This window comes from Caloenas nicobarica, chromosome 30, assembly GCF_036013445.1.
Source record: "Caloenas nicobarica isolate bCalNic1 chromosome 30, bCalNic1.hap1, whole genome shotgun sequence".
In the NCBI taxonomy this organism is placed as follows: domain Eukaryota; kingdom Metazoa; phylum Chordata; class Aves; order Columbiformes; family Columbidae; genus Caloenas; species Caloenas nicobarica.
Genome location: NC_088274.1, coordinates 224,850 through 249,437, shown reverse-complemented (window position 1 = coordinate 249,437; position 24,588 = coordinate 224,850). Strand labels below are relative to the sequence as shown.

Sequence of the window (24,588 nt, the reverse complement as noted above, 5' to 3'; positions counted from 1 at the left end):
GGGATCTATAGGGGCTGAGGCGTCTCTATAGGGGCTCAGGAGCTCTACAGGGGCTTAGGGGGGTCTATAGTGGCTGAGGGATCCTATAGGAGCTGAGGGAGGCTCTATAGGAGCTGCAGGGGGTCTATAGAGCCTTAGGGGGTCTTTAGGGGCTTCAGGGGCTATATAGGGCCTGGGGGAGGTCTATAGGATCTGTGGAGTATCTATAGGGCCTGAGGGTCTCTGTAGGAGCTGCAGGGCCTCTATGGGGCCTGGGAGGTCTCTATAGGGGCTGGGGGGTCTATAGGAACTGCAGGGGCTCTATAGGGGCTGGGGGTTCTCTATGGGGGCTGGAGAGGGGTCTATGGGGACCGGGGTCTCTATAGGGGCAGGGGGATCTATAGGGCTTGGGGGGGTCTATAAGGGCTCAGGGGCTCTATGGGGACCAGGGTCTCTATAGGGGCTTGGGGGGTCTATAAGGGCTCGGGGGCTCTATAGGGGCTGGGGGATCTATAGGGGTTGGGGGGTCTATAGGGGCTGGGGCATCTCTATAGGATCTGTGGAAAGTGTATACGGGCTGGGGGTCTCTATAGGAGCTGCAAGGCCTCTGTAGGGGCTGGAGGTTCTCTATGGGGGCTGGAGAGGGGTCTAGAGGGGCTGGGGGGTCTCTATAGGGTCTGCGGAGAGTCTATAGGGGCTTGGGGGTCTCTATAGGGACTGGGGGGCCTCTATAGGGGCTTGGGGGTCTCTATAGGGTCTGTGGAAAGTCTATAGGGCTTCGGGGTCTCTATAGGGGCTGGGGGCTCTATAGGGGCTGCGGGATCTCTAGGAGCTGGGGGGTCTATAGGGGTTGGGGGATCTCTATAGGGTCTGTGGAGAGTCTATAGGGACTAGGGGGTCTCTACACGGTCTGTGGAGAGTCTATAGGGGTTGGGGGCGATCTCTATAGGGTCTGTGGAGAGTCTATAGGGACTAGGGGGTCTCTACAGGGTCTGTGGAGAGTCTATAGGGGCTTGGGGGTCTCTATAGGGTCTGTGGAGAGTCTATAGGGGCTTGGGGGTCTCTATAGGTCTGTGGAGAGTCTATAGGGGCTTGGGGGTCTCTATAGGGGCTGGGGGATCTCTAGGAGCTGGGGGGTCTATAGGGGTTGGGGGGATCTCTATAGGGTCTGTGGAGAGTCTATAGGGACTGGGGGCTCTCTATAGGGACTGGGGGCTCTCTATAGGGACTAGGGGGTCTCTATAGGGTCTGTGGAAAGTCTATAGGGGCTGGGGCCTCTATAGGGGCTGCGGGATCTCTAGGAGCTGGGGGGTCTATAGGGGCTGAGGGGTCTCTATAGGGACTGGGGGCTCTCTATAGGGACTAGGGGGTCTCTGTAGGGGCTGTGGAGAGTCTATAGGGGCTTGGGGGTCTCTATAGGGTCTGTGGAGAGTCTATAGGGGCTTGGGGGTCTCTATAGGGGCTGGGGGATCTCTAGGAGCTGGGGTCTCTATAGGGGTTGGGGGATCTCTATAGGGTCTGTGGAGAGTCTATAGGGACTGGGGGCTCTCTATAGGGACTGGGGGCTCTCTATAGGGACTAGGGGGTCTCTATAGGGTCTGTGGAAAGTCTATAGGGGCTGGGGGGCTCTATAGGGGCTGCGGGATCTCTAGCAGCTGGGGGGTCTATAGGGGCTGAGGGGTCTCTATGGGGACTGGGGGCTCTCTATAGGGACTAGGGGGTCTCTCTAGGGGCTGGGGGGTCTCTATAGGGGCTGGGGGCTCTATAGGGGCTGGGGGGATCTCTAGGAGCTGGGGGGTCTATAGGGGCTGGGGGGTCTCTATAGGGACTGGGGGGTCTCTATAGGGGCTGGGGGGTCTCTATAGGGACTGGGGGGTCTCTCTAGGGGCTGGGGGGGCCAGGCGGGCCTCCCTTCCCCCCCGCCGTGGGATGATTCACCCTGCGGCACCAGCGCCCCCCCCATCCCCCCTCCCCCACCCCGCCCCCCCCCACTCCCCCCCCCCCGCGCATCCCCCGGGGGGGGGGAGGGGCGTCGGTGACGTCACCGCGGGGGGGGGGCTCCTACTGCAGCGGCACGAGCCGACCCCTCCCCCCACCCCCCCCCACCCCCCCCTCCCGGACGCCTGGGTCCTTGAGTCATCACCTGGGGGGGGGGGGGGAGAGGGGGGAAGGGGGGGGAGGGGTCCAGTGACCAACCCCTCCCCCCCCATTTACCATTGGGAGGAGGAGGGGGGGGGGGGCATTTGGACCCCCCCCCCAAATCCCGGAGGGGGAGGGGGATCTGGGGGAAGGGGGAGCAGCATCCCCCCGCCCCCCCGGTTGCCATGGCAGCCGTTGCTATGGCCACGGCATCCCCGTTGCTATGGCAACCGTTGCTACGGGATGAGCTGTAGCTCCGGGGGTGGCCCTGGAGGTGCCTCCTCCCAACCCCTCCCCGAGCTGGGAGAGGACCCAGGCGTCCGGGAATGGGGGGGGGGGGTGTCCCTAGGAGGGGGAGGGGTGGGGGGACACCCCCCCCCCCCCCCCCTTTCCTTGCATCGACCCCTCCCCCTCCGTGCAAACCCCCGCCCCCCCGAAGTGTGCAACACCCTGTGCACACCCCCCCGTGCAACAAACTGTGCAACACCCTGTGCACACACCCCCCCGTGCAACACCCCAGTGCAACAAACTGTGCAACACCCTTGTGCACACCCCCACCCCGTGCAACAAACTGTGCAACACCCTGTGCACACCCCCACCCCGTGCAACACCCCTGTGCAACAAACTGTGCAACACCCTTGTGCACACCCCCACCCCGTGCAACACCCCAGTGCAACAAACTGTGCAACACCCTTGTGCACACCCCCACCCCGTGCAACAAACTGTGCAACACCCTTGTGCACACCCCCACCCCGTGCAACACCCCTGTGCAACAAACTGTGCAACACCCTTGTGCACACCCCCCAGTGCAACAAACTGTGCAACACCCTTGTGCAATACTCTGTGCACACCCCAGTGCAACAACGTGTGCAACACCCTACCCCGTGCAACACTCTGTGCACACCCCCGTGCACACCCCCCGTGCAACAGCCTTGTGCAACACCCCCGTGCAATTCTCTGTGCACACCCCCGTGCAACAACGTGTGCAACACCCTACTCCATGCACATCCCCGTGCAATACTCTGTGCACAACCCCGTGCACACCCCCCGTGCAACAGCCTTGTGCACACCCCCCCGTGCAACACCCCTGTGCAATTCTCTGTGCACACCCCCGTGCAACAACGTGTGCAACACCCTACTCCGTGCACATCCCCGTGCAATACTCTGTGCACACCCCCCCGTGCACAGCCCACTTGGTGCAACCTGAAAACCCCGTGCAACCATGGAAATACTCTGTGCACACCCCCGTGCAACAACGTGTGCAACACCCTACCCCGTGCAACCACGTGTGCAACACCCTACCCCGTGCAACACCCCCGTGCAATACCCTGTGCACACTCCCGTGCACAACCCCGTGCAACACCCTTGTGCACACCCTCGTGCAACACCCCCATGCAATACTCTGTGCACACCCCCGTGCAACAATGTGTGCAACACCCTACCCCTGCAACACTCTGTGCACACCCCCGTGCACAACCCCGTGCAACCACCCTTGTGCACACCCCCCCGTGCAATTCTCTGTGCACACCCCCGTGCAACAACGTGTGCAACACCCTACCCCGTACACACCCCCATGCAATACCCTGTGCACACTCCCGTGCACAACCCCGTGCAACACCCTTGTGCACACCCCCCCCCGTGCAACACCCCTGTGCAATACTCTGTGCACACCCCAGTGCAACACCCTTGTGCAACACCCTACCCCGTGCAACACTCTGTGCACAGCCCCGTGCACAACCCCGTGCAACACCCTTGTGCACACCCCCCGTGCAATTCTCTGTGCACACCCCCGTGCAACCACGTGTGCAACACCCTACCCCGTGCAATACCCTGTGCACACTCCCGTGCACAACCCCGTGCAACACCCTTGTGCACACCCCACCCCGTGCAACACCCCCGTGCAATACTCTGTGCACACCCCCGTGCAACAACGTGTGCAACACCCTACTCCGTGCACATCCCCGTGCAATACTCTGTGCACACCCCCGTGCACACCCCCGTGCAACACCCTACCCCGTGCAACACCCCCGTGCAACACCCTCTGCAACAACCAGTGCACACCCCACCCTGCCCCGGGCAACACCCCGTGCACACCCCCCGTGCAACACCCTATGCACAACCCGTGCAACACCCCGTGCAACACCCGTGCAACAACCCGTGCAACACCCCACGCCGTGCAACAACCCGTGCAACAACCCGTGCAACACCCGTGCAACAACCCGTGCAACAACCCGTGCAACACCCGTGCAACAACGCGTGCAACAACCTACGCACAACCCATGCAACAACCCGTGCAACAACCCGTGCAACAACCTGTGCAACAACCCGTGCAACACCCGTGCAACATCCGTGCAACACCCGTGCAACATCCGTGCAACACCCGTGCAACAAGCCGTGCAACATCTGTGCAACACCCGTGCAACAACCCGTGCAACAACCCGTGCAACAACCCCTGCAACAACCCGTGCAACAACCCGTGCACCACCCGTGCAACACCCGGTGCACAAGCCCCGCGCACCCCGCCCCGTCCGCTCCCGCCCCTTCCCGCTCCGGCCGCCCCGTGGCGCCGCGGCAGCGGCTCCGCCCGCGGAGCTGGAAGTCGAGGGTTCGAGACCCGCCCGCGGCCGGGGACACGCGCCCACGCTGACATGTGCACGTAGCTGCCCCCCCCCACCCAAGATCGCGCTGCACGTGCTCCCGTGCACACCCTCGTTTGCACCCCTACTTTGCACACCCCCCCCATTGCCCCCCACTTTTGCACTCCCCATTGCCCCCACTTTTGCACCCCCCTTTTGCACCCCCCATTGCCCCCCCATTGCCCCCCCCCCCCGTTGCCCCCCACTTTTGCACCCCCCATTGCCCCCCCCATTGCACACCCCCCCATTGCCCCCCACTTTTGCACCCCCCTTTGCCCCCTTTGCAGCCCCCCCTTTTGCACCCCCCATTGCCCCCCACTTTTGCACCCCCCATTGCCCCCCACTTTTGCACCCCCCATTGCCCCCTTTGCAGCCCCCCCTTTTGCACCTCCCTTTGTCCCCCACTTTTGCACCCCCCATTGCCCTCTTTGGAACCCCCCCCTTTTGCACCCCCCTTTGCCCCCCCTTTGCACCCCCTATTGCACACACCCCCATTGCCCCCCACTTTTGCACCCCCCATTGCACACGCCCCCCCATTGCCCCCCACTTTTGCACCCCCCATTGCCCCCTTTGCACCCCCCATTGCCCCCCCCATTGCACACCCCCCCATTGCCCCTCACTTTTGCACCCCCCTTTGCCCCCTTTGCAGCCCCCCCTTTTGCACCCCCCATTGCCCCCCACTTTTGCACCCCCCATTGCCCCCTTTGGAACCCCCCCTTTTGCAGCCCCCTTTGCCCCCCCTTTGCACCCCCCATTGCACACACCCCCCCATTGCCCCCCCCTTTTGCACCCCCCTTTGCCCCCTTTGCAGCCCCCCTTTTGCACCCCCCATTGCCCCCCACTTTTGCACCCCCCCATTGCACACACCCCCCCATTGCCCCCCACTTTTACACTCCCCATTGCCCCCTTTGCAGCCCCCCCTTTTGCACCCCCCATTGCCCCCCACTTTTGCACCCCCCATTGCCCCCTTTGGAACCCCCCTTTTGCAGCCCCCTTTGCACCCCCCATTGCCCCCCCATTGCACACCCCCCATTGCCCCCCACTTTTGCACCCCCCCATTAGACACACCCCCCCATTGCCCCCCACTTTTGCACTCCCCATTGCCCCCTTTGCAGCCCCCCCTTTTGCACCCCCCATTGCCCCCCACTTTTGCACTCCCCATTGCCCCCTTTGCACCCCCCTTTTGCACCCCCCCATTGCCCCCTTTGCACCCCCCATTGCCCCCCCATTGCACACGCCCCCCCATTGCCCCCCACTTTTGCACCCCCCATTGCCCCCTTTGCAGCCCCCCTTTTGCACCCCCCATTGCCCCCTTTGCAGCCCCCATTGCCCCCCACTTTTGCACCCCCCATTGCACACACCCCCCCATTGCCCCCCACTTTTGCACCCCCCATTGCCCCCTTTGCAGCCCCCCCTTTTGCACCCCCCATTACCCCCCCATTGCACACGCCCCCCCATTGCCCCCCACTTTTGCACCCCCCATTGCCCCCTTTGCAGCCCCCCTTTTGCACCCCCCATTGCCCCCTTTGCAGCCCCCATTGCCCCCCACTTTTGCACCCCCCATTGCACACACCCCCCCATTGCCCCCCACTTTTGCACCCCCCATTGCCCCCTTTGCAGCCCCCCCTTTTGCACCCCCCATTACCCCCCCATTGCACACCCCCCCCCATTGCCCCCCACTTTTGCACTCCCCATTGCCCCCTTTGCAGCCCCCCCTTTTGCACCTCCCTTTGTCCCCCACTTTTGCACCCCCCATTGCCCTCTTTGGAACCCCCCCTTTTGCAGCCCCCCCTTTCCACCCCTCATTGCACCCCCCATTGCACACACCCCCCCATTGCCCCCCCCTTTTGCACCCCCCTTTGCCCCCTTTGCAGCCCCCCTTTTGCACCCCCCATTGCCCCCCAACTTTTGCACCCCCCCATTGCACACACCCCCCCATTGCCCCCCACTTTTGCACTCCCCATTGCCCCCTTTGCACCCCCCATTGCCCCCCCCATTGCACACACCCCCATTGCCCCCCACTTTTGCACCCCCATTGTCCCCTTTGCAGCCCCCCTTTTGCACCCCCCATTGCCCCCCCCATTGCCCCCGCCCCCCCATTGCCCCCCACTTTTGCACCCCCCATTGCCCCCTTTGCAGCCCCCCTTTTGCACCCCCCTTTGCACCCCCCACTTTTGCACCTCCCATTGCACACCCCCCCATTACCCCCCACTTTTGCACCCCCCATTGCTCCCTTTGCAGCCCCCCCTTTTGCACCCCCCTTTGCCCCCCCCTTTGCACTCCCCATTGCACACACCCCCCCATTGCCCCCCACTTTTGCACCCCCCATTGCCCCCTTTGCAGCCCCCCCTTTTGCACCCCCCTTTGCACCCCCCATTTTTGCACCCCCCTTTGCCCCCCACTTTTGCACCCCCCATTGCACACGCCCCCCCATGGCCCCCCACTTTTGCACCCCCCATTGCCCCCTTTGCAATCCCCCTTTTGCACCCCCCCATTGCCCCCCCATTGCCCCCGCCCCCCCATGGCCCCCCACTTTTGCACCCCCCATTGCCCCCTTTGCAATCCCCCTTTTGCACCCCCCCATTGCCCCCCCATTGCCCCCGCCCCCCCATTGCCCCCCACTTTTGCACCCCCCATTGCCCCCTTTGCAGCCCCCCCTTTTGCACCCCCCATTGCCCCCCCCTTTTGCACCCCCCATTGCACACACCCCCTCATTCCCCCCCCCTTTTGCACTCCCCATTGCCCCCTTTGCACCCCCCTTTTGCACTCCCCATTGCCCCCCGCGTTGCCCCCGCTCCCCCATTACCCCCCACTTTTGCACCCCCCATTGCCCCCTTTGCAGCCCCCCCTTTTGCACCCCCCTTTGCACCCCCCATTTTTGCACCCCCCATTGCCCCCCACTTTTGCACCCCCCATTGCCCCCTTTGCAGCCCCCCCTTTTGCACCCCCCCTTGCACACCCCCCCATTGCACACGCCCCCCATTGCCCCCCACTTTTGCACCCCCCATTGCCCCCCCCCTTTTGCACCCCCCATTGCCCCCCCCCTTTTGCACCCCCCGTTACCCCCTTTGCACCCCCCCTTTTGCACCCCCTTTTTGCACGCCCCAGTCCCTCCAGCCCCCGCGCATGCGCGGAGCCGCCTGGGCCAGCGATGGGGGGCGTGGCCGCGGGGCCCCACCAGCGGCGCCGTGGCTTAGTTGGTTAAAGCGCCTGTCTAGTAAACAGGAGATCCTGGGTTCGAATCCCAGCGGTGCCTTTTACCCCCCCGGGGGAGGAGGTGGACGCCCCAATATTTTTTTGGGGGGGGAGCACCCCAGTATGCGGTTGGGGGGCAATTAGGGTGGAAAAGGGGGTGTTTAGTGTCTTTTGGGGGGTGGCTTTTGTGTCTTCTGTGTCTTTTGTCTTTCTTGGGCACCTCAGTTTTCGGGGGGGGGGCACCTCAGTTTTGGGGGGTGCACCCTAATTTGGGGTGGGGGGAAATTAGGGAGGCACGCCCCCTCCCCTTCCCAGATCCTCCCAGTTCCCCCCATTTCCCCCAGTGCTCCCCAGGGCTCCCCAGGGCTCTCCTTGCCCAACTGGGAAGACCCCAGGGGTCCTACTGGTGTCACTGGGATGACCCCAGGGGTCCTACTGGTGTCACTGGGATGACCCCAGAGGACCTACTGGTGTCACTGGGATGATCTAAGGGACCTCCTGGTGTCCAACTGGGATGACCCCAGGGGACCTACTGGTGTCACTGGGATGACCCCAGAGGACCTACTGGTGTCACTGGGATGATCTAAGGGACCTCCTGGTGTCCAACTGGGATGACCCCAGGGGACCTCCTGGTGTAACTGGGATGACCCTGGGGGACCTACTGGTATTACTGGGATGACCCCAGAGGACCTACTGGTGTCGCTGGGATGATCTAAGGGACCTCCTGGTGTCCAACTGGGATGACCCCAGGGGACCTACTGGTATCACTGGGATGGTCCCAGGGGTCCTACTGGTGTCACTGGGATGATCCCAGGGGTCCTACTGGTATCACTGGGATGATCTAAGGGACCTACTGGTGTCCAACTGGGATGACCCCAGGGGACCTACTGGTGTCACTGGGATGACCCCAAGGCTCCTACTGGTGTCACTGGGATGACCCCAGGGGACCTACTGGTGTCACTGGGATGATCTAAGGGACCTCCTGGTGTCCAACTGGGATGACCCCAGGGGACCTACTGGTGTCACTGGGATGACCCCAGAGGACCTACTGGTGTCACTGGGATGATCTAAGGGACCTCCTGGCTCCTGTTGAACTGGGATGATCCCAGTGACTTCCTGGTGTCCAACTGGGAAGACCCCAGAGGACCTGCTGGTGTCACTGGGATGATCTAAGGGACCTCCTGGTGTCCAACTGGGATGACCCCAGGGGACCTACTGGTGTCACTGGGATGATCTAAGTGGTCCTACTGGTGTCACTGGGATGACACTGGGGGACCTACTGGTTCTTGTCCAACTGAGATGATCCCGGTGACCTACTGGTGTCCAACTGGGATGGTCCCAGTGACCTGGTGTCCAATTGGGATGATCCCTGGGACCTCCTGGTGTCCAACTGGGATGACCCCATGGGACCTCCTGGTGTCACTGGGATGACCCTGGGGGACCTACTGGTGTCAACTGGGATGACCTAAGAAGGTCCCAAGAGAAGGTCCCACAGGTGGCCCCACACCCAGGACCACGCTGGGCTGATCCCACCACCATGGCCAACTCTCAAACCCCTTCCAGTCGCAAATAATTAACCAAAAATGTCATTTTTTGGCAACTTCTTGGTATTTTTATTCGTGTCCTTCCACCCAGAACCTCTCTGGCCAAGACGACAACAGGTCTTGGTCTTCAGAGAAGCCCCACGTTGAGCTGGACCAATCATCCACCACCTGAATCCAACCGGAGGTTTCACCCAGGGGTTCCTCAAGCAGGCCGACCTCCAAGCTCCACGTCGATAATCCAGTTGTTTTGAGCTTTTTTCCAGAATTTCTCAGATCTGAACTTCATTATTTTTGACGTCATGGTCTTGGTGATGGCCGGATGGGGACATCCTAGGTGGGGACATCCTAGGCGGGGACATCGTAGGCGGGGACCTCGAGCAGGCTGGTCTCGGAGCTCGTTGCCGATAAGACGGCGATTACGGGTGTAACGAAGGTTGGGGGTCCCCGAGGACGGCGGCGTTTGTGTTTCATCGTCATCCTCTTTGCCGCCGCCATTTCGGCCAGGAACTCCTCCACCAATCCTGGTCCTCCCGGTCCTTCTCCTCCTCCTCTTCCTCCCGTGGAGTTCTGAGGTTTCACTTGTCCCCGCGCTTGTCCCAACTTACGTCCTCGGCTTTTGACCTTCCGTTTGAGGGTCATCAACAGCTTTTGGGGAGAGGAGACCTTCTGGATCATCAAAGGCTTCTTGGAAGGACTCGATGGGATGGAAGAGACCTTCTGGATCATTGATGGCTTCTTGGAAGAAGACGATGGGAGGGAAGGGACCTTCTGGATCATTGATGGCTTCTTGGAAGAAGACGATGGGAGGGAAGGGACCTTCTGGATCATTGATGGCTTCTTGGAAGAAGACGATGGGATGGAAGGGACCTTCTGGATCATTGATGGCTTCTTGGAAGAAGACGATGGGATGGAAGAGGCCTTCTGGATCATTGATGGCTTCTTGGAAGAAGATGATGGGAGGGAAGGGACCTTCTGGATCATTGATGGCTTCTTGGAAGAAGACGATGGGACAGAGGAGACCTTCTGGATCATCGATTCCTTTGATGGAACAGAGGAGACCCTCCGGATCAGCGATGGTTTCCTGGAAGAGCATGATGGGACGGGTCTACCTTGAGGACACGATGGGTTTGGGGACACGTGGCTCTTTGCGCAGCTCAGCTGAGGAAAACCCTCGAGATGGGACCCTCAGTTGACACGCGTCTGTCCCCGTGTCACATCTGGGTCCTCCTGAAGTGCTGGAGAAGATCCAGCCCCGTGACATCTTCAACCAGAACAAGGTTCCTCCAAACTCCATCCTACCTGACCTTGAACTCTTCCAACCGTAGAACAGTTTGGGTTGGAAGGAACATCTGAAGGTCCATCTAAGTCCAACCCCCCTCCCATGGTCAAGGGCATCTTCCAGTTGCTCCAAGCCTCATCCAACCTTGACCGTTGCCATGGTTGGAGCATCTACCACTTCTTTGGACAAAACGGAGACGCCAGCCCTGAGCCTTCAGCCTCACCTGGCCTGAGACGTTCTCCTCTTCTTCTCAGTCCCCGTGACCTCCCAGATCTGCGGTATTTCGCTAACGGTCGAGTTTGGACTTCCAGGAACGGCAAAACTGGGAAAACCAGGAAATCCCCCTGGAACCGAGAAGAAACATCATCAGGAGAACATCGTGGTGAGACCACCGGCCTCGGTGACACCTGGGGTGCTCAGGGCTCTTCAAAAGGGTCCAAGAAGGACGTTCTGCTCCCCCCGTGCTCACCACGCTCCCCCCCGACACCAGGTGTGCCCCAATTCGCCATCATCTCCCACGGGGTTTCTCCATCATCTCCCACGTGGGTTCTCCATCATCTCCAAGGTGGTTTCTCCACCACTTCCAACATGGTTTCTCCACCACTTCCAACGTGGTTTCTCCATCATTTCCAACGGATTTCTCCACCATTTCCAATGGGTTTCTCCATCATTCCCAACGTGGTTTCTCCATCACCTCCAAGGTGGTTTCTCCACCATTTCCAATGGGTTTCTCCATCATCTCCAACGTGGTTTCTCCATCGTTCCCAATGTGGTTTCTCCATCATTTCCAATGAGGTTTCTCCACCATTTCCAATGGGTTTCTCCATCATCTCCAACGTGGTTTCTCCGTCATTCCCAACGTGGTTTCTCCATCACCTCCAAGGTGGTTTCTCCATCAGCTCCAACATGGTTTCTCCATCATCTCCAACATGGTTTCTCCATCATTCCCAATGTGGTTTCTCCATCATCTCCAACGTGGTTTCTCCATCGTTCCCAACGTGGTTTCTCCACCGTTTCCAACGGGTTCGTCCATCATTTCCAAGGTGGTTTCTTCATCATTCCCAAGGTAGTTTCTCCACCATCTTCAATGTGGTTTCTACATCATTTCCAATGAGGTTTCTCCATCACTTCCAATGGGTTTCTCCACCATTTCCAGCGTGGTTTCTCCATCATCTCCAAGGTGGTTTCGCCATCATTTCCAACGTGGTTTCTCCATCATCTTGAATGTGGTTTCTCCACCTCGAAGGTGGTTTCTCCATCATTTCCAACGTGGTTTCTCCAGCTCCAACTCCAGCTCCAGCTCCAGGTTGGGCAACGAGGAGCCGGGTGGTGCCGGGGACTTTTTTTGGGGGTGTCATTTCTCGGGGTGGGAGGACAAAGCCTCAAATCACCGGCATCCCACCATCCCCATGGGCACGTCCCATCCCAGCGCTCCATTTTGGCGAAAATAATGAATTTTTAGGACCAAGACCCTTAATCTTCGATGCAAATCGGAGCCTTTTGACCCTCAACACTGGTGATTTCCCGGCCAAAAAAAGCCAAAATTGGGTTGGTTTACCTTTCTTGCCTTGGCCGAGAGGTGGAAAACTCTCTTTCCTCATCTCCTCGTCCTCATCAGGAGCTTGTTGAGAGTTCTTGAGAAGGACCCTGGGCTGTGGTTTGGCCACGACCTCCACCGCAAACCTGGAGACGCGGACACGACACCGACATGACCCAGAGCATCAAGTCTACCAGTTGTTTTTCCAAATCTACCATGTTTTTCCCCAAATCTGCCACATTTCCCCCAAACCTACGTGGTTGTTTTCCCCAAATCTACTTGTTTTTTTCCCAAGTCTACCATGTTTTTCCCAACTCTATTATGTTTTTCCCAAGACTACCATGTTTTTTCCCAAATCTTCCACGTTTTTCCCAACTCTACCGTGTTTTTTCCCAAGTCTATGTTTTTTTTCCCAAATCTACCATGTTTTCCCTAAGTCTACCATGATTTTCCCCAAATCTATGATTTTTTTCCCCAAATCTACCACGTTTTTTCCCAAGTCTACAATTTTTTTCCTACATCTACCATGTTTTTCCCAACTCTACCACATTTTTCCCCAAGTCTACCACATTTTTTCCCGACTCTATCACGTTTTTTCCCAAATCTACCATGTTTTTCCCAAATCTACCATATTTTTTCCCAAGTCTATGATGGTTTTTTTCCGCAAATCAGCCATGTTTTCCTTAAGTCTACCATGGTTTTTCCCAAATTACCATGTTTTTCCCCCCAAATCTACCACGTTTTTCCAAATCTACGATGTTTTTTCCCAAATCCATGATATTTTTTCCCAAGCCTACCATGTTTTCCCCAAATCTACCATGTTTCCCCCAGCTCTATGTTTTTCCCAAGTTTAGCATTTTGCCCAAGTCTACCATGGTGGTTTTTTTCCCCCAAACTACCATTCTTTTCCCAAATTTACCACGTTTTTTCCCAACCCTAGGATGGTTTTCACAAGCCTAACATGTTTTTCCCAAATCCACCGTGTTTTTCCCAAATCCACCGTGTTTTTCCCAAATCCACCATGTTTTTCCCAGCTCTACCATCAAACAGCCGCCAACGTCCTCACCTGGGGAAGACGATGACGCGACCAGAGGAGCAGAGTGAGGCCACGGGAACCATCGGGGACAACATGGTGTCCAGCACCTGGGGGACCTGCAGTGGAGGAGAATGAAGATGGTGGGAGGTCCTCAAGATGAGACAATATTGGAGAAGGCCAAAGATGGCAAGAGGTCCTCAACATGTCTGAAGGACCCAATACCGGGGGACAAAGATGGCGGGAGGTTCTCAAGACGAGACACTCAATATTGGAGGAGAACAAAGATGGTGGAAGGTTCTCAAGATGAGACACTCAATATTGGAGGAGGCCCAAGGTGATGGGAGGTCCTCAAGATGAGACGCTCAATATTGGAGGAGGCCCAAGGTGATGGGAGGTCCTCAAGATGAGACGCAATATTGGAGGAGGCCAAAGATGGTGGGAGGTCCTCAAGATGAGACACACAATATTGGAGAACAAAGATGGCAGGAGGTCTTCAACATGTCTGAAGGACCCAATACCGGGGGACAAAGATGGCGGGAGGTCCTCAAGATGAGACGCTCAATATTGGAGGAGACCCAAGGTGATGGGAGGTCGTCAAGATGAGACACTCAATATTGGAGGAGGCCCAAGGTGATGGGAGGTCCTCAAGATGAGACCCTCAATATTGGAGGAGGCCCAAGGTGATGGGAGGTCCTCAAGATGAGACACTCAATATTGAAGGAGGCCCAAGGTGATGGGAGGTCCTCAAGATGAGACCCTCAATATTGGAGGAGGCCCAAGGTGATGGGAGGTCCTCAAGATGAGACCCTCAATATTGGAGGAGGCCCAAGGTGATGGGAGGTCCTCAAGATGAGACACTCAATATTGGAGGAGGCCCCAGATGGTGGGAGGTTCTCAACATGCCTGAAGGACACAATATTGGGGGACAAAGATGGCGGGAGGTCCTAAAGGTGAGATACTCAATATTGGAGGAGGCCAAAGATGGTGGGATGTTCTCAAGGTGGCTGAGGGACCCAATATCTGAGGCCAAAGACGGCGGGAGGTCCTCAACATGTCTGAAGGACCCAATATTGGAGAAAAGATGGTGGAACGTCCTCAACGTGACTCAGACACCCAATATTGGAGGAGCCCAAGGTCGTGAAGGTCGGCAGGACCATCAGCCTCACCCCACCCAAGACGTTGCCCACGTCCCACCGTGGCCACCACCCCGGGCCCGTCCCCACCAAGCGCCCACCTGGAAAACCACCTTCTCCAAGTTCTCCTTCCCGGCCAACGTCTCCAGGAAGTGGTGGTAGAACCTCATCTCCACTTTGGTGGCTTCGAGGAGCAGCACCCCGATGTCCTTCAGGAGAAGCGCCACGTTCTCCCCCTGCCCCAGGCAGTAGGAGAAGAGGGACAAGGTCCCTTGGACACAACCCTCCACCTTCCGCCGCGACACGGAGGCGGCCGCGGCCACCTTGGAGTATTTGATGGGTTCCAGCTCCTTGTTACCTGGAAAAAACCCACGTGAGATGAATGGAGACACCACCCCGTGGTTCTTCAGGCGTCTCCCAAGGGTTGCGTGTTGAAATTATTGGAAAAAACACCCAATTTTGGACCATTTTTGGAGTGGTTTAGACCCAGGGAAGGGACACGGTGTTCACCGTGGAGTATTTGATGGGTTCCAGCTCAAAAACCCATGTGAGATGGATGGAAACACCACCCCGTGGTTCTTCGGGCAGCTCCCAAGGGTTGACCAATGAAATTATTGGAAGAAAAAACAATTTTGGAGCATTTTTGGAGGGGTTAAACCTGGGGAAGGGACACGATGACTGTGCCACCAACCAGGTTGCATCTCCACCATCTTACCGGGCAGGTAGGACTTATCGTCCATGAGGTTGTGGCCGACCACGAGGTTCCTGGCCAGGTGGAACGTGGGTCTGTGGATGGTCACGGCTTCATCTCCAACCTGGACCTGGCTCCTCACGGCGTCGAAGGAGCCCAGGGTGGGAATTCGGACCCCCTGGAGAAGACGAGAAGGACCGAAGGGTGAGGATTGGCCGGTGGGAAGAGCTGGATGTGGCCCTTTGACCACGGATGGTCCTTCAGGATGGATCTTCCCCATTCCCATGGTGGGGAGACCTTTGGGGAGAAGATCTCAAGTCCTTCCCCCCCCAAAAATCAACGATGGGTCAAGGCAGAAGGATCTCGAGGGGTCTCCAGCGCGTGGGACCATCCCGTGGTCCACCCCCACCTACCAGAGGTGCCACCACCTTTACCCAAGCCCCGTTTGTCCATCGCTGGGGATTTTGGGGTGATTTTCCTGCTTTTTGAGCAACCACAGGGCCATGGGGACATCCCCCCGCTCTCCGAGGCCCAGGAGGACGCGGGTGGTGGATCTACCTTGTTCGACAGGAGCTGGTCATGGATGTAGGCGGCCACCGCGTCCCAGATGGCCGTTTGCTCTGGAAGACAACGGAAAATCCACGTCATGTTCCGTGGCCACCGGCTCCGGACCCTCAACCAGACCCCTGAGCTTCATGGCCCCCACGGGAATGTGGTGGTGACCACATTGGGTCATCACAACGTTCCCACAGTGTCTGTGGGGATACTGGTGACCATTGGGTCACTAGGACGTTCCTGTGGTGGCCGTGTGGACACTGTGGTGACCATCGGGTCATCACGACGTTCCTGTGGTGGAGACCATGATGAACATTGGGTCATCATGAAGTTCCCGTGGTGGCCGTGTGGACACTGGTGAACATTGGGTCATCACGACGTTCTCACAGTGGCCCTGGGGGATGCTGTGGTGACGGCATTGGGTCACCACAACGTTCTTGGGGTGGCCCTGGGGACACTGTGGTGACCATCGAGTCACCACGATGTTCCTATGGTGGAGACCATGATGAACACTGGGTCATCACGAAGTTCCTGTGGTGGCCGTGTGGACACTGGTGAACATTGGGTCATCACGACGTTCTCACAGTGGCCCTGGGGGATGCTGTGGTGACGGCGTTGGGTCACCACAACCTTCTTGGGGTGGCCCTGGGGACACTGTGGTGACCATCGAGTCACCACGATGTTCCTATGGTGGAGACCATGATGAACACTGGGTCATCACGAAGTTCCTGTGGTGGCCGTGTGGACACTGGTGAACATTGGGTCATCATGACGTTCTCACAGTGGCCCTGGGGGATGCTGTGGTGACGGCGTTGGGTCACCACAACCTTCTTGGGGTGGCCGTGTGGACACTGTGGTGACCATCGAGTCACCACGATGTTCCTATGGTGGAGACCATGATGAACATTGGGTCATCACGAAGTTCCTGTGGTGGCCGTGTGGACACTGGTGAACATTGGGTCATCACGACGTTCTCACAGTGGCCCTGGGGGATGCTGTGGTGACGGCGTTGGGTCACCACAACCTTCTTGGGGTGGTTCTGGCGTGACCACATTGGGTCATCACAACGTTCCCACAGAGGCCGTGGGGATACTGGTGACCATTGGGTCACTAGGACGTTCCTGTGGTGGCCGTGTGGACACTGTGGTGACCATCGGGTCATCACGACGTTCCTGTGGTGGAGACCATGATGAACATTGGGTCATCACGAAGTTCCCGTGGTGGCCGTGTGGACACTGGTGAACATTGGGTCATCACGACGTTCTCACAGTGGCCCTGGGGGATGCTGTGGTGACGGTGTTGGGTCACCACAACGTTCTTGGGGTGGCCCTGGGGACACTGTGGTGACCATCGAGTCACCACGATGTTCCTATGGTGGAGACCATGATGAACATTGGGTCATCGCAAAGTTCCCATGGTGGCCGTGTGGACACTGGTGAACATTGGGTCATCATGACGTTCTCACAGTGGCCCTGGGGGATGCTGTGGTGACGGCGTTGGGTCATCGCAATGACCTTGGGGTGGCCCTGGGGACACTGTGGTGACCGTTGGGTCACTACAACGTTCCTGCAATGGACACCGTGGTGAACGTTGGGTCACCACAGTGTTGCCGCGGTGACCGTGTGGATGCCGTGGTGAACACATTGGGTCACCACAACGTTCCTGCCATGGACACCATGGTGACCACTGGGTCATCACAAGGTTGCCGTGGTGGCCGTATGGACACCATTGTGACCACGCTGGGTCACCACAACGTTCTTGTGGTGGCCCTGGGGACACCGTGATGAATGTTGGGTCACCACAACATTCCCGCGGTGGCCGTGTGGACACTGGTGACTGCTGGGTCACCACAAGGTTCCCATGGTGACCGTGTGGATGCTGTGGTGACCACGTTGGGTCATCACAATGTTCTTGCGGTGGCCCTGGGGATACCATGGTGACCACTGGGTCACCACAACGTTCCTGTGGTGTCCACCATGATGAACATGAGGTCATCACAACGTTCCCGTGGTGGCCATGGGGACACCGTGGTGACCATTGGGTCACCACAACGTTCCTGTAGTGTCCACCATGGTGACCATTGGGTCGCCACAACGTTCCTGTCGTGGCCACCATGATGAACATTGGGTCACCATGATGAACATTGGGTCGCCACAACCTTCCCGTGGTGGCCACCATGATGAACGTTGGGTCGCCACAACGTTCCTGTGGTGGCCACCATGGTGACCATTGGGTCGCCACAACCTTCCCGTGGTGGACACCATGATGAACGTTGGGTCACCATGATGAACGTTGGGTCACCACAATGTTCTCGTGGTGGCCACCATGATGAACGTTGGGTCACCATGATGAACGTTGGGTCACCACCATGTTCCCGCGGTGGCCACCACAGTGACCATTGGGTCACCACAACGTTCCCATGGTGGCCACCATGGTGACCATTGGGTCGCCACAACGTTCCTGTGGTGGCCACCATGGCAACCATTGGGTCACCACAACGTTCCTGTGGTGGCCACCATGATGAACGTTGGGTCACCATGATGAACGTTGGGTCACCACAACATTCCCATGGTGGCCACCATGGTGACCATTGGGTCGCCACAACGTTCCCGTGGTGGCCACCATGGTGACCATTGGGTCACCACAACCTTCCTGTGGTGGCCACCATGATGAACATCGGGTCACCATGATGAACGTTGGGTCACCACAATTTTCCCGTGGTGGCCACCATGGTGACCATTGGATCGCCACAACCTTCCCGTGGTGGCCACCGTGATGAACGTTGGGTCACCATGATGAACGTTGGGTCACCACAATGTTCTCGTGGTGGCCACCATGATGAACGTTGGGTCACCATGATGAACGTTGGGTCACCACCATGTTCCCGTGGTGGCCACCGTGATGAACGTTGAGTCACCATGATGAACGTTGCGTCACCACCATGTTCCCGTGGTGGCCACCATGATGAACGTTGGGTCACCATGATGAACGTTGAGTCACCACCATGTTCCCGTGGTGGCCACCATGATGAACGTTGGGTCACCATGATGAACGTTGGGTCACCACAATGTTCTCGTGGTGGCCACCATGATGAACGTTGGGTCACCATGATGAATGTTGGGTCACCACCATGTTCCCGCGGTGGCCACCACAGTGACCATTGGGTCACCACAACGTTCCCATGGTGGCCACCATGGTGACCATTGGATCGCCACAACCTTCCCGTGGTGGCCACCATGGCGACCATTGGGTCGCCACAACGTTCCTGTCGTGGCCACCATGATGAACGTTGGGTCACCATGATGAACGTTGGGTCACCACCATGTTCCCGTGGTGGCCACCATGATGAACGTTGGGTCACCATGATGAACGTTGGGTCACCACCATGTTCCCGTGGTGGCCACCATGATGAACGTTGGGTCACCATGATGAATGTTGGGTCACCACCATGTTCCCGTGGTGGCCACCATGATGAACGTTGGGTCACCATGATGAACGTTGAGTCACCACCATGTTCCCGCGGTGGCCACCATGATGAACGTTGGGTCACCATGATGAACGTTGGGCCACCATGATGAACGTTGGGTCACCACCATGTTCCCGCGGTGGCCCTGGGGACACCGGTACCTCCCACGGTGACACTGGCCATCATGAAGCCCCGTTCCGGCCCATCCCAGAATCCCGTCTTCACGTTGACCACCAGCCGGGAGCTCATCCCGACGTCCCTCGGGCGCGAAGGACCCGCCACCCCGCGCTTCCTGCCCATCGCACGTCATTGTGACGTCACCGGCACAACACGGTGACATCACGGCCGCCGTGTCCGGTGTCCACGTAACGTCCGGGGCGTCTCAGGCCCCCAAAATCCTCGGAATTCTCCCCAAACTGCTCGTCCATCCCGTGCTCCCCAAATAAAACCCTTAGTTTTGACCCCAGGGGCCACGAACACGGGTTCTGCTGGTGTATACTGGTGCAAACTGGTGCATACTGGTGTCCTACTGGTGGCTACTGGTATTCTACTGGCATCTACTGGTGCATACTGGTGCGTACTGGTGTCCTACTGGTGGCAACTGGTGTTCTACTGGCATATACTGGTGCGTACTGGTGCCTTACTGGTGGCTACTGGTGTTCTACTGGCATCTACTGGTGCGTACTGGTGTCCTACTGGTGGCTACTGGTGTTCTACTGGCATATACTGGTGCATACTGGTGCCTACTGGTGTCCTACTGGTGGCTACTGGTGTTCTACTGGCATATACTGGTGCGTACTGGTGTCCTACTGGTGGCTACTGGTGTTCGACTGGCATATACTGGTGCATACTGGTGTCCTACTGGTGGCAACTGGTGTTCTACTGGCATCTACTGGTGCATACTGGTGCGTACTGGTGTCCTTCTGGTGTCCTACTGGTGGCTACTGGTGTTCTACTGGCATATACTGGTGCGTACTGGTGTCCTACTGGTGGCTACTAGCATTCTACTGGCATCTACTGGTGTCCTACTGGTGTTCTACTGGCGTCTACTGGTGCATGCTGGTGTCCTACTGGTGTTCTACTGGTGTTCTAGTGGCATATACTGGTGCATACTGGTGTCCTACTGGTGCCTTACTGGTGGCTACTGGTGTCCTACTGGCATATACCGGTGCGTACTGGTGTCCTACTGGTGGCTACTAGTGTTCTACTGGCATCTACTGGTGCGTACTGGTACGTACTGGTGTCCTACTGGTGGCTACTGGTGTTCTACTGGTGCATACTGGTGCGTACTGGTGCCTTACTGGTGGCTACTGGTGGCTACTGGTGTTCTACTGGCATATACTGGTGCATACTGGTGTCCTACTGGTGGCAACTGGTGTTCTACTGGCATCTACCGGTGCATACTGGTGCGTACTGGTGTCCTTCTGGTGTCCTACTGGTGGCTACTGGTGTTCTACTGGCATCTACTGGTGTCCTACTGGTGCATACTGGTGTCCTACTGGTGTCCTACTGGTGTTCTAGTGGCATATACTGGTGCATACTGGTGTCCTACTGGTGCCTCACTGGTGGCTGCTGGTGTTCTACTGGCATCTACTGGTGCGTACTGGTGTCCTACTGGTGGCTACTAGTGTTCTACTGGTGTCCTACTGGTGGCTACTAGTGTTCTACTGGCATCTACTGGTGTCCTACTGGTGCATACTGGTGTCCTATTGGTGTCTTACTGGTGGCTACTGGTGTTCTACTGGCATCTACTGGTGCGTACTGGTGTCCTACTGGTGGTTACCAGTGTTCTACTGGCATCTACTGGTGCAAACTGGTGTGTACTGGTGTCCTACTGGTGTCCTACTGGTGTTTTAGTGGCATATACTGGTGCATACTGGTGTTCTACTGGTGTATACTGATGCATACTGGTGCCATACTGGTGTAAACTGGTCCCTATTGGTCCCTGCTGGTGGATACTGGTGCATACTGGTGCCATACTGGTGCATACTGGTGTCCTGCTGGTGTCTTGCTGGTGTCCTACTGGTGTTCTACTGGCATATACTGGTGCATACTGGTCTTCTACTGGTGCATACTGGTGTCCTGCTGGTGCATACTGGTGCATACTGGTGTCCTGCTGGTGTCCTACTGGTGTTCTACTGGCATATTCTGGTGCATACTGGTGTTCTACTGGTGTGTACTGATGCATACTGGTGCCATACTGGTGTAAACTGGTCCCTATTGGTCCCTGCTGGTGGATACTGGTGCATACTGGTGCCATACTGGTGCATACTGGTGTCCTACTGGTGCATACTGGTGTCCTGCTGGTGTCTTGCTGGTGTCCTACTGGTGTCCTGCTGGCATATACTGGTGCATACTGGTGTTCTACTGGCATATACTGGTGCATAGTGGTGTCCTACTGGTGCATACTGGTGCATACTGGTGCCATACTGGTGCATACTGGTGTCCTGCTGGTGTCCTGCTGGTGTCCTACTGGTGTCCTGCTGGCATATACTGGTGCATACTGGTGTTCTACTGGCATATACTGGTGCATAGTGGTGTCCTACTGGTGCATACTGGTGCCATACTGGTGCATACTGGTGCCCTGCTGGTGTCCTGCTGGTGTCCTGCTGGCATAAACTGGTGTATACTGGTGTAAACTGGTCCCTATTGGGGTACACTGGTGCCTACTGCTGTCCTGCTGCTCCATACTGGTGCAAACTGGTGCAAACTGGTGCAAACTGGTGCAAACTGCGCTTCCTACCGCTGCGCTCCTCCCAGCCGCCAGGGCGGCGCGCTCGCCCCGCCCCTCACCTCCCCGGCCCTTCCGGCCGCTCGTCTCGGTGGTTCCGCCCGTTGGCCCCGCCCCCAGGCCGTCCCTGCCCAATCAGCGCGCGGGGGCGTGGCCGAGGCGGCGGCGACCGGTAAAGGGCGCGCGGGGGGCGCCACGTGGGGTCCCGGGGTCAGCGGGGGGTCAGCGGGGGGACCACGTGGGGTCCCGGGGTCACCGGGGGTCACGGGGGACCCTATAGGGGGGCCCTATAGGGACTTTACTGGGGGGGGTCCATATAGGGGGTTTACTGGGGGTGGTCACTATTGGGGGGGAGTATAGGGGGGGGTTCCCTATAGGGGGGGTTCCCTATAGGGGGGGGTCCCTATAGGGGAGGTCCCTATAGGGGGATATTTATAGGGGGGTCCTATGGGGGGGTCTTGGAGGGGAATATGGGGGGTCCCTATAGGGGGTTGACTCGGGGGTTCTTATGGAGGGGGTTATGGGGGGATCCCTATAGGGGGGCTATAGGGGGTCCCTATAGGAGGTTATTTATGGGGGGGGCCCTATAGGGCGGTCCTTATGGGGGGGAGCCCTATAGGGGGGTTCCTGGTGGGGTGTCTATAGGGGGGAGGAACTTGGGGGGGGCTATATGGGGGTCCCTGTGGGGATTCTTTATAGGGGGGTATTTATAGGGGGGTCCCTATGGGGGGGCTATAGGGTGGGTCCCTATATGGGGGGGTCTTTATAGAGGGGTCCCTATGGGGGGTTCATGGGTGGGTCCCTATGGGGGGTGGTCCCTATAGGGGTGTCCCTATAGGGGTATCCCGGGTGGGTCCCTATAGGGGGGTCCCTATAGGGGTGTCCCTATGGGGGGTCACGTGTGGGTCCCCCCTACAGGGGGATCCCTATAGGGGTGTCCCTATAGGAGGGTCATGGGTGGGTCCCTATAAGGGTGTCCCTATGGGGGGGTCATGGGTGGGTCCCTATGGGGAGGGTCACGGGTGGGTCCCTATATGGGTGTCCCTATGCGGGGGTCACGGGTGAGTCCCTATAGGGGTGTCCCTAGGGGGGGTCATGGGTGGGTCCCTATGGGGGGGATCCCTATAGGGGTGTCCCTATGGGGGGGTCAAGGGTGGGTCCCTATAGGGATGTCCCTATGGGGGGGTCCCGCGTGGGTCCCTATGGGGGGGGGGGTCACGTGTAAGTCCCTATGGGGGGGGTCCTTATAGGGATGTCCCTATGGGGGGGGTCACGGGTGAGTCCCTATGGGGGGGGTCCCTATAGGGGTGTCCCTATGGGGGGGTCATGGGTGGGTCCCTATAGGGGTATCCCTATGGGGGGGTCACGGGTGGGTCCCTATGGGGGGGGTCACGGGTGGGTCCCTATAGGGGTGTCCCTATGGGGGGGTCCCTATGGGGGGGTCATGGGTGGGTTCCTATGGGGGGGGTCCTTATAGGGGTGTCCCTATGGGGGGGTCACGGGTGGGTCCCTATGGGGGGGGGGGGTCCCTGTAGGGGTGTCCCTATGGGGGGGTCCCTATGGGGGGGTCACGGGTGAGTCCCTATAGGGATGTCCCTATGAGGGGGTCCCTATGGGGGGGTCCCTAGAGGGGTGTCCCTATGGGGGGGTCATGGGTGGGTCCCTATAGGGGTGTCCCTATAAGGATGTCCCTATGGGAGGGGTCACGGGTGGGTCCCTATAGGGGGGTCCCTATAGGGATGTCCCTACAGGGGGGTCACGGGTGAGTCCCTATGGGGGGGGTCCCTATAGGGGTGTCCCTATGGGGGGGTCACGGGTGGGTCCCTATAGGCGTGTCCCTATGGGGGGGGTCACGGGTGGGTCCCTATGGGGGGGGTCCCTATAGGGGTGTCCCTATGGGGGGGGTCACGGGTGGGTCCCTATATGGGTGTCCCTACGGGGGGGTCACGGGTGGGTCCCTATGGGGGGGGTTCCTATAGGGGTGTCCCTATGGGGGGGTCACGGGTGGGTCCCTATAGGGGGGTCCCTATAGGGGTGTCCCTACGGGGGGGTCACATGTAAGTCCCTATGGGGGGGTGTCCCTATAGGGATGTTCCTATGGGGGGGGTCACGGGTGAGTCCTATGGGGGGGGTCCCTATAGGGGTGTCCCTATGGGGGGGTCACGGGTGGGTCCCTATAGGGGGGTCCCTATAGAGGTGTCCCTATGGGGGGGTCATGGGTGAGTCCCTATAGGGGTGTCCCTAGGGGGGGGTCATGGGTGGGTCCCTATAGGGGTGTCCCTATAGGGATGTCCCTATGGGAGGGGTCACGGGTGGGTCCCTATAGGGGGGTCCCTATAGGGGTGTCCCTACGGGGTGGTCACGGGTGGGTCCCTATGGGGGGGGTCATGTGTAAGTCCCTATGGGGGGGTGTCCCTATAGGGATGTCCCTATGCGGGGGGTCACGGGTGAGTCCCTATGGGGGGGGTCCCTATAGGGGTGTCCCTATGGGGGGGTCACGGGTGGGTCCCTATAGGTGTGTCCCTATGGGGGTGTCCCTATGGGGGGGTCCCTATGGGGGGGTCATGGGTGGGTCCCTATAGGCGTGTCCCTATGGGGGGGTCACGGGTGAGTCCCTATGGGGGGGGTCCTTATAGGGGTGTCCCTATGGGGGGGTCACGGGTGAGT

The 24,588-nt window shown here is 58.5% G+C and overlaps 1 protein-coding gene and 1 non-coding gene across 2 annotated transcripts in view; one reads left to right on the top strand and one right to left on the bottom strand.

The window, feature by feature from the left end:
- PFAS (phosphoribosylformylglycinamidine synthase) overlaps window positions 1–24,588 on the bottom strand; it is a 308,075-nt gene that overhangs the window by 223,347 nt on the left and 60,140 nt on the right. The window lies entirely within an intron of this gene.
- On the top strand, window positions 7,937–8,010 carry TRNAT-AGU (transfer RNA threonine (anticodon AGU)). The gene has a single exon. It is a non-coding gene; the product is annotated as a tRNA-Thr (tRNA).